Source organism: Fistularia commersonii, chromosome 7, assembly GCF_037954325.1.
Source record: "Fistularia commersonii isolate RoL2024-O1a breed Wild chromosome 7, RoL_Fcom_v1.0, whole genome shotgun sequence".
In the NCBI taxonomy this organism is placed as follows: Eukaryota; Metazoa; Chordata; class Actinopteri; order Syngnathiformes; family Fistulariidae; genus Fistularia; species Fistularia commersonii.
Window position 1 is genome coordinate 5,240,001 of NC_141290.1, and position 12,984 is coordinate 5,252,984.

At 43.7% G+C, this 12,984-nt stretch overlaps 1 protein-coding gene across 2 annotated transcripts in view; it reads right to left on the minus strand.

Annotated features, from left to right (window-relative positions):
- cttnbp2 (cortactin binding protein 2) overlaps positions 1-12,984 on the minus strand; it is a 52,223-nt gene that overhangs the window by 31,732 nt on the left and 7,507 nt on the right. The gene's annotated exons all lie outside the window — the stretch shown is intronic.

The following is a 12,984-nucleotide window of genomic DNA, read 5'->3' on the forward strand; positions in this document are numbered from 1 at the left end:
GATTAACATCATCACAATGTTGGATTATCTTGTCAACAATGTCATATATGTACAGGTGCAACATCAGGTTAGCATCACCACAATGTCGGATTAGCGTGCGTACAATGTCAGATTATTATCGCTGAGACAACAAACTAGCATGGGTCGGATGTCCACCACTGCGCCGCCCAGATTAGTGCACGATTGACGGGCAGAATCCCGGAATTGATAGTGTCAACATGTTGTCGTACGATTGGAGACACAAAGGACGGAGCGCGGCCAATTTTCCACCGTAGAGGAAGATCAAAGGTGGCGGAGATCAAACGGATGTGTCGACATCTTTGATCATGCACGACCAGCGGGCGGCGCGGCGCCTCATTACCGGCCCGACGCTTATTACACGGTAATTAATAAGGAGTGAGAAGCGGGGGAGAGAAAGAGCGACAGCAAGCGAGGAGGAGGTGAGACAGGTTTCACCAAAGAAGGACAAGGAGTTTGGAGTCAAACAGCAAACACACTCGCGCTCTTTCTCTTTAACACACACACACACACACACTAACACACACACACATGCACAGTGTGTTCTGGTGAGAATAAACAGAGGACAGTTTCTGGCGAATCTCGCCGGCCCAATTTTTATGTGTTTATTGTGTGTTATTATCACGTTTTTACAAATTAATTCTGATAATTTCTTCTCGAATCTAATTTTCCAGATATCTCCTCATTTTTGCTCCGAAACTACATTTATTTTCCTTTTTTTTTTGGTGTTGTCCTGGTGTTGCCTCTCACTAAAATCTTATAAAAGTCTAAGACAAGACATACAACCATTCACCCTCTTAGCTCTTTCTAACATTTTTCAAACATTAAATTTGAAGATATTAGTTGCTTTTGTTAGTTTTTTAAAATATATTTTTCCGAATTATCTTTAATTGAATGACTACAATGTACATACATAAAATGACTCAGATTTGGAAATGCTTAAAAAAAATTAATCAGTGAATACTATAAAATATGAAAAAGTTCAAAATTAAATCTCAACGAAACTATCTAAATTAGCATTAAGATTTTTAAAGTATTTATGTGACTGGTCAAATTTTGTAATGTAAAATAAGATGAAAAAAATGTAATACTGAAGTTAAAATTCAGAAAAAAAAAAAAAAATTTAAATAAACCAAGTTTGATGGCTCAATGTGTTTTACCCAAAAACGTTTGTTTGTTTGAATTACGAACCACTTTGTGTCAGTCTTTCTCACTTCCTCACACAGACACACAAACGCACACACACACACACTCACACACACAGGCAAACACACACTCAATGAGCCTTTAATAGGTTTTAAATAAGACGAGAGGAAACGTGTCAGTATTCGGAGGAAGAGCGGCTGCAACTCGAGATGTTTTACGAGACGTCAGTAATATTAGCATTAACCTTCTCTGGCATGCTGGGACACGCACACACACACACACACACACACACACACACACAAGCAAGCATGCACGCACGCACGCACGCACGCACACACGCACACACGCACACAAAGACGCCTTATACTATGCTCCCTGTTACAAGGCTTGTTGTCATTGATGGGGAAAGTAACAAGGTTTATTATAACCACGTTAAGTGTGTATTAGCATGGCTAAAGTATTAGTAACTGGATAATAACTATATCCAGTTATTGTTAAGATAAGATTATTCATATACAAAACATGTGACATAATACTTATATCAATATGTCCTTTCTAGAAGATGAAAACACGTCAAAAGTGTTGCAAAAGACTTGTTGCAGCATCACGTCAGACCTGGCGTCCTGTCAGGGTTCTTGATCACTTCCTGTTAGTTTTTTTTTTTTTTTTTTTGTCAATGTCAATGGAGCCGTCTCCTCCCCAGGATGCAGTTTCACGGCCGGGTCGTGGTGCATTCGAGTGCGCCCAGGCGAGAACACACCTTCAGGCAGCGGCGGCAGAGGCAAGGGATTACTGTGGATTATCGTCGACATCAAAGGGCTCCGTAGATCTCTTTGATGTGTTCATGATTGGATTGAAAGTCTGTTTGATCTCCGGGAGGATGAGAGAGCGGCCGATACCTGGACCACGATCGAAGTCTGATTTTGATCCATCGGCTGATATTTGATCAGAAGTTAAATCTCGCGTCACGCAGCATCAGAAGTTCGGATTAATCCGAAGTAAAACCCAGCACTTTAGTGCGGGACGTAAATTTCCGGGCAGGTGTGACACCTCCTGTGGTCTTGAGGGCTGTCTCTCACACACACACACACACACACACACACACACACACACACACACACACACACACACACACACACACACACACACACACACAGATAAAGGACTCCACATGTGGAATCTGCAGGGTCCATCCAGGGTCGGTCTAATTCCTGGAATACATACAATCCATTCACTGATGACATCATTTCAGTTTTTTGTTGAAATTTGGGGGGATTTTTTAAAGTATTTTACTGTTTTTTTTTTTCTGCAATCTTTTATTTATTTGATTATTCATTTTCTTTTAAGTGACTTATGATTTCATTTCTCGATTTAATTTCACTTTCATTGATTCTTAATTTTCCGAAGGTAATTTCCTGCAGGGAAAAATGATTTGACGGAGGGAGACGGGGAGAATGATACACCTCCCCCTCTTCCTTGCAGAGCCTCGGCCCCGGGTCCGTGACTTGGCAGCGGCTCTCGGGGCACTAAACACCCGCTTCCGCGAGTCGGACCATGAAAACCGAAGCTAAAGGTCACGGGCCCCTAAGGGACCCCCCGCCCCCTGCCCCGCCCACTTGGTACGATCCATAGGCGTAGGTATACAGCAGGTATGGACAAAGAGCGACCAAGGAGGAGGAGCATGTGTGTTCATGTTTGATGAGATCAGCTGACAGCCTCCATGAAAGTTTGATGAAGACCCAGATACTGAAGGCCAACACACACACTCACTCACTCACCCACCCGTGCACACACACCCATGTCGGTGTGCACACAAACAACACACACACACAAGGGGGGTCAGGAAGCAGCTTGTTACCTGGCAGTGAATAAAGCCTTTTGTCATGTAATCTGCAGGAACACATACACGCATGCACGCACACGCACACACACACACACACACACAAATCTCCATATGTTAGCAGGTGTGCCGGTTTGATTTCTTAGCCTTTTGAATTGGAAATTAAAAAAAGGCAGGTCTTTTTCTTTAACTGATTTTGAAGCAGTGAAGGTAAACGCTTGTGGAGTAGTGGCTTGTAGGGTCATTCATTCATTCATCTATCCATCCATCATCGGTTTCCGTGACAATGAACGAATGAAATGGCGTGGGATCTTACCGAGAGCCTCAAAACATAGTGGGCTGACTCTTTCTCCTCCTCTTTTCACTCACGCTCTCTCTTTCTCTTGTTCGCCTGAAGCGGCGTCACAGTTACCAGAAATACATCGACCCAGAAGCAGGGAAGTGTGTGTGTGTGTGTGTGTGTGTGTGTGTGTGAGAGAGAGAGTTCCCATGGTGTACTTTACTGTACTTGTGTGGTTACTAGATAACAACACATATTAGGCGACGCCCCCTTTCCACGCACACACACACACACACACACACACACACACACACACACACACACACACACACACACACACACACACACACACACACACACACAGAGAGCTATAAAACCACCATTAATTGGAATAATAATATTTCTGGGATGACGGCGGATGCTACGACCGCTCTGAAAAACCACAGCTGATTATTTAGTGTTAGCATCCGAGGGGCTCCAGCCTTGAGTTGGAATAAACCGTGTATGGGTTTTTTGGGGGTGGGGGTGGGGGGGAGACCAATTGTCGGACAATGTTTTTACAAGACCAACTGCATCCGGACACACAGAAATCCGACCCTCGAATGTTGAAATCCAATGAGCCAAATTTTCAATTTTCCCTTGATATTTTGCTGACAAATTTTTTAAGAACTTCAAATTTCCTGTTTTTTCCAGCCACAGTCGTAATTTCTCCCCCACCCTTTTTTGGAGCGTGTGAAGGACACAGACGAAATATAATAAGCCTCCATTTTTTTAAATTGTTTGAAAATTATTAAAAAAAAACATTAAAATTGTATTTTCAAAAATACAAAAAAAAAGGCCCATCAGACAACTGTAGATCATTTAAAAAAGGGCTGGAATACAGTATTTTCTACTATTTCAAAAGGGAACAAAGACAAAACATGCTGTGAGGCCAATCAATAATATCAGCTAATCAGTTTGATCGCAAAAATATGCAGACGACACCCTTTGCCTTTCAATCATAGAGACATCCAACTGTTTACCCTCATATCCACCCTCAAAGTGAATTTATAGTCTGGCTGTGAGGCGACTCTATCTATATGCAGTTTCAGTCAGGTTTCAGAATATATATAATAATATAAGCCCTGATTTTTCATGCTACGAGATGAAGACAGTTTCCGGAACATTTGCCTTCCAGGCGTCACATGACGCAAGGATCAAAACGTCCGCAGATACTAAGAAACATCCCGATATTGAAATCCAGGGCTTTGCACACACGCACACACACACACACACACACACACACACACACACACACAAACACACACACACGGAGAGCATGACTTGCAGCTGCGTCCTTGTGTGTGTGTGTGCGCGTGCGTGCTTATGTGTGTATAGCTGCCCAGCGGAGTCAGCAGCTCCTTGCGGCCTATTTTTATCCTTAATGCCACAGTAAACCAACGCAGCTCTGCCTGCTTGATTGAACCCCTCCGTCCCCGCGGCAACAAGCACGGAAAAAAAAAAAAAGACGCTAAACGTCCACATGACGGGTGTGTGGGTGTGTGCGTGTGTGTGAAGTCATGTGAATGCATTTCTGTTTAACTTTTTGCATGTTTATGTGTATGTGTATTTGTGTGTGTGCATGATTTGACCCTGTGTTGGAATCAGTCGATCAGAATGAATGGTTGTGTGTGTGTGCTTGTATATATATAGTGGGGAGAACAAGTATTTGATACACTGCTGATTTTTTCAGCTTTTCCCACTTACAAAGCATGTAGAGGTCTGTTATTTTTATCATAGGTACTCTTCAACTGTGGGTGACTGAATCTAAAACAAAACTCCAGAAAAACCCATTGTATGATTTTTAAGAAATTAATTTGCATTTCATTGCGTGACAAGTATTTGATCACCAACCAACCAGTAAGAATTGTGACACAGACCTACTAGTTCTTTTTTAAAAAGCCCTCCTTTTCTCCACTCATTACCTATATTAACCGCACCGGTTTGAACTTGTTTCCTGTATAAAAGACACCTGTCCACTCACTCAAACACAAACCTCTCCACTATGGCCAAGACCATAGAGCTGTGTAAGGACATCAGAGATGAAATTATAGACCTGCACAAGGCTGGGATGGGCTACAGGACAATAGTAAGCAGCTTGTTGAGAAGGCAACAACTGCACAATTATTAGAAAATGGAAGAAGTTCGAGATGATGGTCAATCTCCCATGGTCTGGAGCTCCATGGAAGATCTCACCTCACTGGGCGTCAAAGATCATTAGGAAGGTGAGGGATCAGCCCAGAACTACACGGCTGAACCTGGTCAATGGCCTGGAGAGAGCTGGGACCACAGCCTCAAAGAAAACAATTAGTAACACACTACGCCCATTTTTGTTTTCGATTCCGTCGCTCACAGTTGAAGAGTACATGTGATAAAAATTTCAGACCTCCTGCTTTGCAAGTGAGAAAAGCTGAAAAATCAGCAGCGTTTGAAATACTTGTTCTCCCCAGTGTATACACACACACACACACACACACATACACACATATACATACATGTCACGTGTGAATGAGACGGTCAATTGTGTGTTATGATGACGCGATAAGTGAGTGAATGGTTGTATGTCTGTGTATCACTTGTGAATGAATGAGTGAATGGTTGATTGTTTTGATGTGATGTGTGAATGAGACAGTAAATGTTGACTTTATGTGAAGTGAATGAGAGGGTGAATGGTTGAATATCTCTGTGAGATGTGAATGAACAAGTGAATTAATTCTTTTTTCAACCTGATTTTTATTTCCGACGTGATTTACTGATTGTAACCATGTAAATTATGTATTTTGATTATGGGTTGTATGTTGGTGCTCTTTCAATTTGGTTTGTCGTTGTTGGCAGTTGCCTAAAGAGATGCATTGGGTGTATGCATTGGTTCTGCCCTTGGTTTGTGGGGGACTGGATTTGAGGATGCACGGGTGAGAGTGCAGGTTGGTTCTGGTTGGCCCCGTAGGCGGGCTGAACCTGACTGTTCCGCAAGTGAGTACGACATAAAGTCTCTCCTGTCCTGCCGTAATGGTGTCCTTTTCACTGGAAGATTCTTTGATTCTTTACACTGTAACCCGAAACACCCACGGTCCTGGCATGTTACCTCTTAAAAATTAGGGTTACACTGATTATTCATTTTTCTTATTTTTCAGACGACGTCTTTTTATCTGAAATGGATTTCTAGGTTTTCAGAGCATTTTTTTTTTCCATGTTTGATAAATTTTCCCTTTAATTTTCTGTGTGTGTGTGTGTGCGTATGTGTGAGTGTGTCTCTCTCCGGAGCTGCTGAGCTGTGATTTCTAAATGATGTTTGATATCGGAGGTTGTTGGACTAGAGCACTTCTGGCTTCAGAATTCAGCTTTGTCGACTGTCCAGGAACACGCGCACACACTCTGGGCAGAGCGTCAAATCCCTTCAGGTTAACGCTGAAGTCGATGAAACAGAAGAAAGAACTTCATTTTATAAAAAAAAAAACAAAAAAAAACAGAAAAGTCAAGGGGAAGTTTCACGAAAATTGGCAAAATTAACAACAAAATAAAAATCAAAAATAAATATTTGCAGGAAAATCTCTTGAAAATTAAATTTTGAAATGGTTCAAATTCTAGGAAAAATATTTCCAACCACTTTGCAATACATTAATAAACAAATAAACATGGATAAAACACAAATAAAATACACTCAAAAAGTTAGAATAAAATGACACTATAGATGAATCATGCCAGTTCTACTTTTAATTACCGATGACTCCATTTTTTATTTTTTATTTTTTACATTTAAATATTTAAAAGAAAAAACTAGCATCAACTTTTCTATCCCTGTTATCCGTTGTCCTTCTCGCTCAGACTCTCGGCCAGAACACACTTTATTACTGGCCCAGCGGCCAAAACCCCAAACCTAACCCCCCTCCCATCAGGAAACCTCTAATATTCACCCTCGCACACAAAACACACAAAACACACACACACACACACACACATACACACATACTCCGTGTCAGTGGCAGGGTGGAGCTGGCAACCAAAAAAAAAACATCAGGATTTCAGGATTTTGAGGGAGCAAAGGAAGACAGCCCATAAACCAAGCTGCCTCAGCCATGATGCGTTTATGTCCAGCAGAGATGGAGGCGTGTGGTCTGGTGGGGTAATCGATCGATGGCTGAGGCAGTGGAGGAGCTGGAAGCCTTTACTCGCACAACTGAAACCTCACAGATATGAGGGGGGGACTAAACTTATCAATCTGCACCTGGAGGTTCCTGGTTCTCCAAGATCATTGGACGTCAGCTCGTTCCCTCTCTGAGAACCAGGCTCCCTAGGTCATTCCTACTCTTTCTAGTCATTTTCTGGTCTTTTTTTTTTTAGGAGGTATTTGTTCTGGTTTTTTTTTTTCATTAAAAACTTTCAAGGAAATTTTCCAGGTAGTTCTCCGGTGGCGAGGAACTCCGGCGGAACCCGGCGCTCATATGGCACCCGGCGTCTCCCTGATCTTGGCTAAATTTAGACACCACCAGGAGCAGGAGGATGAGCAGGCACCGAGTCAAAGGGGAGCATTGAGGCCAGATCGGAGGCATTAAATGCATCCTGACGGGTCGGGAGGCGTCGCCCTTCCCGGGACGGAGAGCCTGCCTCTTCCTCGCCGCCCGGCCTTTCCCAGTCCAAAAGGAACAAAGACAGAAAAAGAAACAGAACGTTGCTCTAAGGTTCATTCCGGCCAGACGGCGCAACTCGTTTTTTCTGCCGGGTGTCGTCACCTTGGCAATTATGACATGTTATTCTATGTTATTACATGTTTCTTACAATGTTATAACACGTTATTGAACACAGAAGCGGCAGAAGGCGCAGCGAGACCACGGTTCAATTCCCGTAGAGAACATAGACAGTCATATGATGATGTACCCCCGTACAGGCTTAGGACTGGGTTAGGACTGCATTAAAGGGGGGGAGTGAGAGGATTAAGGGAGCGAGCGATGGATGTTATGACCTACTTCCTGAGCTCTTCAGCGAGCCCTCCTCCTCCTCCTCTTCCTCCTCCTCATCGGTTTGCGTGACAAGGACACACAACTATACACAGCGACGTAAAAATACAAGACACACACACACAAACTCATGTGCAGAAATGTACAAACACGGACATACAGACGTACAAGCACATGATGAAATGCGCACGTGCGCATATACACACGTGCAGAAGTTGAAGTGCACGACGACACACATGAATGTGACAAACACGCACGCACTGACTTAAACAATACAACACACATAGATGTACGACAATGCGCATATGGGCAGAGGCGCACAAATTCACAGACAACCGGCTACTGAGAGATATAAAAACAACTGCGCACGCACACACACACACACACACACACACTTACAGATGTATATACACAGCTACACACACAGACACATTTGTAAGTGTCTGTGTGTGTGTGGGTGACTTACGAACACATTATGACACGTGTACACACTCACAGACAAAGACACACAAATTCACGACAACACAACCACACAGAAATGCAAAAACACAACTGCACTCATGCACACGTACACACAAGATGCATGTACATACATGACACAAACAGAAACTTGTGGTAAGTAAACAATGACACACTGAGGTACAAACACCCAGTGCAATTGAAATGTTGCATGCACACACACACACACACACCCACAGAGACACAAATTTACTATGACACACAACCAAATAGAGACATAGAAATACACAGTTACACACACACACAGACACACAGGCACCAGTACAAACACACAAGGAACTGTGTGAACAAACACAAAAACACTTACAAACGCATAGAGACACACACAGAAAAACACAACCAAATAAGGCGTTAAAATATACAACTACACACACAGACATATACAGAAATACACAGGTACAAACACAATAAATGTGAGTATACACACTCACACACACACACACACACACACACACACACACACACACACATATACAATGGCAGACACATGCACACACAGATGTACAAATTCAGAACACACACACACAGATGTACATACACACAACTATACACGGAGACATGTACAGATGTATCAAAAAACGGACGTACACACACACTCAATGAAATGTGTGCACACACATGTAGACTTGCACACACTCACAAAAACGCAACCAAACGTACAAATTCACGACACACAACCACATACAAATTTACAAACACGCAACTGCACACAGAAACGTTACAATCCACAATCGCTCATGCAGATACACACACACACACACACACGTACAAATACACAACTACACACACACACAAACATGTATGGATATATAAATACACAACGACACACAGAAATACAAACACACAAATTGCGTGCACACACGGGCACTGCAATGGAGTGGTTCGGTCACGAAAATAGTTCCAGCTTTTTTTGTTTGTTTTTTTTGTGGGGGGTTTCCTAAATAACGACACCTCACGAATTCACCTTGAGGGACCATGTGACGTCGTGAACATCGGAGGACATCTGCTGACCTTCGTCTGAAGGAGGCTAAGAGTTACCATAGGCTGCCATTCACTGTGCTAAGCTAAGCAGAGCAAGGTGCATTTTCCCCTTTTGACACCACCGCTCTTTTGACTCACTTACATCTACCGATGGAGAAAATAGCACCCCTCACCCCCTGCACACACACACACACTCAGACATGCTCTGTCAACAGCACCCCCCCTTCACTCACTCACACACACACACACAGATCCCCCATGGGGAGAGTCTTGCTCTACAATTGACAGCACTTAAAAAAATTCAGGGAGGGAAAGAAAAGGCCGGGAGCACAACGGGGAGTCTCAAGGGAAACCGCTGAGGGGCGTGTGTGTGTGTGTGTGTGTGTGTGTGTGTGTGTGTGTGTGTGTGTGTGTGTGTTATGTGTGTGTGTTGGGGGGGTGTACTCTCCCAACCATTTCAGCCGCTTTCCTGCCTGGAATGTCAGCGGGAGGTGGTGAAACACGAGCCGGGAGCTGGTGAGGGAGGGTCTGGGCTGGGGGTCTGGTTGCTCGGCAACCGGACGATCAGGGCAGGATGCTGATTGGCCTGTGTAGAGCGTATGTGTGTGTGTTTGTGTGTGTAACTGATCTCAACCCGCAGAGAGGACAAATTAAGACAAAAAGAAGCTGGTCAGTGAGTCGAGATTCAAAATCATCTTATTTGGGATTTTTAAATCAGAAACTACTTAAGATGCAAAATTATTATATTTATTAAATTATTATATCATAAAATTATTTCTTTAATTAAATTAAAAATGATTATGATAAATAAATGGCTAAATTGATGTAAAAAGCATTGAAAAATGGTTCAAACCAATTCTATAATAGGAAATAAGAGCAAAAAAAAAGGGCAAATACACACACACACACACACACACACACACACACACACACACACACACACACAAATATATAAATATGCCAAAAACAATAAACAAAAGATTATTTTAATTCATAAATTAAAGGTACAGTAAAGGAATCGGTTTGAAAACATTTAAATCAGTTACAGGACTGATCAGGTGACATAACACATAAATATATATATAAAAATAAAACCGCTCAGGAGGGATGACCCCACTTCTTCCTGCACCTGGTCCTACTTTCACCCCAGCAGACTCATCGTCACCCGAGTGGCGTCGGCGGGGGGTTGGGGGGGCGTGAAGCGACGAGCGGCGCAGATGGGGAGCAGGGTCCCGGCGGGATGAGGTTTGGGGGTGGCGGAGGGACAGGAGGGAGCGGAGGGGCCCGGAGAAGCCCGGCAACAGGACGCGCCTGAAATAGCTGGACGCCAGCGGCGGCGTAGGAGAAAACGGCTGACGGCTGCAGGCCCCGCTGCATCTTTCCTCTCCGCCGAGGCGGCTGACAGCCGGCTGAGTCATGTGGCGGGTCATGTGACCACCCCTGGGGGGGAAAGTCTGCCGCCATATGTGTTCAGCAGCAGCAGCAGGCAGCAGATGTTGCACCAGTACACCTTAAGAGCCGCCTGCAGGTCCGGGGGGCCGGTGCAAAGCTAGCGCTGAAGTTAACTTCACCGCTAGCTTTAGCTTTTTTTTTTTTTTTTTTTTTAAAACTGGCTTTGGTTCCGATGGCTTCATCACCCTCTGCCAGGAAACTGTTTCCATCCACTTGTTTCCACCAAAGTCCTCTCCAAACACATGTGCGCACACACACACCGCTGCGACCGGAAACACCCGGACAATCCATCACACCCAGCAGACTGCGAACCCGTGCTCATCGGGGGGACTCTTTTTTCTCAACGTCAAGGAAGGTGTTTTTTTAATTTTAAAGGGACGCCGTCAGACCTCAAGAAGGTCCCGAGGAAGATAAAAGTTCAACCATCACAGTACTGGAAACATGAAGGAGCTTCATCAGAGACATCTTCTCGGATGATTCATCACCACTCATTCATCGGAAAGAATCAATTTTCTTTATTTTGTCAAAAATTCCCCCACAAAAATCTATCAATCGATAAGCCAGGATCCAAAAGAAAAAAGGGAGATTGTGGCGTAAAAGGATGAGGACACCCGCAATAAGCAGAAATAAATGAATAAAATATAAGATAGATAAACGTGAATTGGAAGTCATTGGACATTGATCAATCATTCAGCGACGAGACCATAACTGATTTTTTTGCTTTCAATCTTGTCTTTAGGCGATAAGCCCTGCAGCTGCTGAAGCTTTTCTTATGGATATTTAGAGGGGGGGGTTAATCCTCTGTACCCCCTCACACACACACACACACACACACACACACACACACACACACACACACACACACACACACACACACACACACGTTCCTTCCAAGATGTATTTCCCTCCCTGTTTCCAGCCCTCCTCCATTTCTCGCTCCTCTTTTATGTCTGAAATATTCTTCTTTTTCACTTTGTTTCATTTAATCTCCTTTCACTACCTTCTGTTTCTGTTTTTTTAACCGATTTACGATAAACTCTCGAATGTTTAAGGCTCATTTGGGGCTCATTTTGTGTTATTACACCTTTAGTTATGCAACGTTTCCTTTATACATGTATATACATAATGACATCCACGGTCTATCAAACTGGAAGCAGAGCCAAAAAGTTCTCTCTAAATTGCAAGAAGCAAGAAGCGGAAGAACACGCTGGCTTTACGAGCCAATCAAACATCACCGTTTGCAATTAATGATCCACTGCTTTGCAGGAAGCTGAGGGGGGGCGGAGCTAATCTGGATAAACGACCAGGAGTGATTTTTAAAAAGGACGCAGACCGAGACCTTCTGGATTTGGACTGACTGAGCCGTCGTCGAGGAGCAACAGGAAGCGGAGGCGCTGGCATCGCCGGCCACCGCGGAAACAGGTGGCATGGAGTCGGCACGCACACACACACACACACACACACACACATTTCTGGCAGGAAGCTAACCACAAAATGCCTGCCAACCGAGCCAATTAGAGCCGCCGCCACTGCGTCAGCTGGGGAGCCAGAGGCAGCAGCAGGGCGCCATTTTTATTCAATGAACCCGTTGGGGAAGTCAAACCAGCAACCGACTTGAAAATGAGGAAGGAAATAAGCTTCTGACAAATGAATTGCTTTATGAGATAAAACAAACACCTAAAGATAAATGTCAATCCCCTCAAACCCCTCAAAATCAGACGATCCCCTAAAACGATTGAGGGGATAGTTGTAGG